We start from the raw sequence: 2,500 nt of genomic DNA, 5'->3' as shown, positions 1-2,500 counted from the left end.
CGATCGATAGATAGATAGATAGATATTTATATATTCATATGAATCTATCTTTCTATTTATCAATCAATCTATCTATCTGCTCGTCTGGCTGGCTGGCCCTGGCTCTCTCTTTCTCTCACTCCCCGGGAACCGGGCCCATGACCCTGGCTAGACTTTAAAAGGGCGCATTTATTTATATATATATATATATATTCGAAATGTGACCGCGTGTGTATCGTTGGCGATTCTTTTTTCCTCCATCTTCCATTCCTTGGATCTTTCCCTTTTCTATGTTTCTGACGAAGAGCTCCGCTCGAAACGTTAAATCCTCCTCCTTTCTTTCCTTTCCTGAGCGTCCAATAACGCTATACTTGTGCCACGTCCTCACGTTATTGTTTTCATGTTTGGATTAACTATATATGTATATATATATATATATATATATATATATATATATATGAATGTTTTATATATAATGAACGTGAAATACAGGAAGGGACGAACACGGAACACAGACAAATCATTCGAAGCCTTCAATCTTCAGTCAGACACCGAATCATCATAGCAAATTTCGGCTGTTCAATTCTGAACATATATGTGTGTGTGTGTGTGTGTGTGTGTGTGTATGTATCTATGTATCTATGTATATGCTTATAAGTACACACACATAAATGTATATATGCATGTTCTTCATTATAAATATTGAATAAGCTTTCTAAAAATTTGTCCTATAGAATATATTAATAAATTTTGGCATTGTAAATTACAGTGAACCAATTATGGAATACGACATACCACAAATACCAACCATTTTCAGTCTTTCGGTGTGAAACTTTTTTGTTTTTAGTTTGCAGCAGTGTTCCCTGACTTTTTTTTTCTTTTTTTTTTCGTAAGTTTTATGACTCAAAAGGCACTAATTGTTATCGAATATTAATCTTGTTGGCTGAAGTGTTTCTGCCTTGTTTACATAAACTTCGCTCTTTAAACCATGTTTAAAAATATTATTGAAGTCATTTAAGCTACAACCGGGAAATGATCTTTTGCGACAACTCGTGTGTGCGTGTACGATAACAGTTGCGTGCGTGTGTGTTTACACGCATACAGCTGTTATCGTTATAATAATAATAATAATAATAATAATAATAATAATAATAATAATAATAATAGTAATAATATAATAATAATAATAATAATAGTAATAATAATAATAATAATAATAATAATAAATATTTTTATTATTATTCATTTCTACTCAAGGCACAAGGCCAGAAATTTTGGGGGAGGGGTCCAGTCAATTAAATCGACTCCAGTACGCAACTGGTACTTAATCCATCGACCCCGAAAGGATGAAAGTCAAAGTTGACCTCGGCGGAAGTGGAACTCAGAACGTAAACACAGACGAAATACCAATTTCTTTACTACTCAGAGAGGACAAACAAGGACAGACAAACGGATTAAGTCGATTATATCGACCCCAGTACGCAACTGGTACATGATTTATCGATCCCGAAGGATGAAAGGCAAAGTCCACCTCGGCGGAATTTGAACTCAGAACGTAATAGCAGAAGAAATACCGCTAAGCATTTCGCCCGGCGTGCTAACGTTTCTGCCAACTCACCGCTGGAAATTAAATATAACTTTGATATAAAAATTTTATTTTCAGACCTATGTTCCAAACTTTTGGCCGCGATTATATGTAGCTCCGAGCAGACATATGTATGTACTCTTTCCTCTAATCCGTGACTTAGCGAGAGAACGAGGAAGAGTTAGCTGGAGGTAGATAAAAAGTTACACAAGTAGTCAGCTGGTATTAATTTTCAGCTGTGTAGGTCGGAGCAACATAAAAAATTATGAACTTTACTCAAGAACACTGACTGCCGATCGATCCAGGAATCGAAACTACGTCCTTATCGTCATAAGTACAGTACTTTAACTTCTTGACCTTCCACTTTCGAGAAACGGTGATAATGACAATTATAATATTTTCTACTCTAGGCACAAGGCTCGAAATCTTTGGAGAGGGGCCAGTCGATTAAATCGACCTCAGTACGCAACTGGTACATGATTTATCGAACCCGAAAGAATGAAAGGCAAAGTCGACCTCGGCAGAATTTGAACTCAGAATGTGAAGACACGAAATATCGCTAAGCATTTCGCCTGGCGTGCTAACGATTCTGACAGCTCCCCGCCTTCTAGCAACTAAATATTGTTTTGTACCCTACTTGCTGAAGGACACAACGCGTCGCCGGGAATTTGACTCACAACTTTATGATCGTGAGCCGATCACACTAACCACTAGGCCACGCGCTTTCACGATAAAGACAATTATAATGGTGGAATGGTAGCAAACGTGGTGGCAATGATGGCGGCGGCGGCGGCGGCAGTGGTGGCAGCAGCGGTGGCGGTGGTTGTGGTGTTGGTGGTGGTGGTGGTAGTGGTTATGACATAGCGTTAATGGCGGTAAAAGCGCTTGTGGTAAACGCGTTGTTATTGTTGTTGGTGGTGTTGGTGGTGACATTGG

At 38.4% G+C, this 2,500-nt stretch overlaps 1 protein-coding gene across 1 annotated transcript in view; it reads left to right on the top strand.

The window, feature by feature from the left end:
* LOC115211974 (protein-glutamine gamma-glutamyltransferase K) overlaps window positions 1-2,500 on the top strand; it is a 114,711-nt gene that overhangs the window by 64,759 nt on the left and 47,452 nt on the right. The gene's annotated exons all lie outside the window — the stretch shown is intronic.

Source organism: Octopus sinensis, linkage group LG5 (genome assembly GCF_006345805.1).
Source record: "Octopus sinensis linkage group LG5, ASM634580v1, whole genome shotgun sequence".
Classification (NCBI taxonomy): Eukaryota; Metazoa; Mollusca; class Cephalopoda; order Octopoda; family Octopodidae; genus Octopus; species Octopus sinensis.
This window is presented reverse-complemented; position numbering and strand designations above follow the sequence as displayed.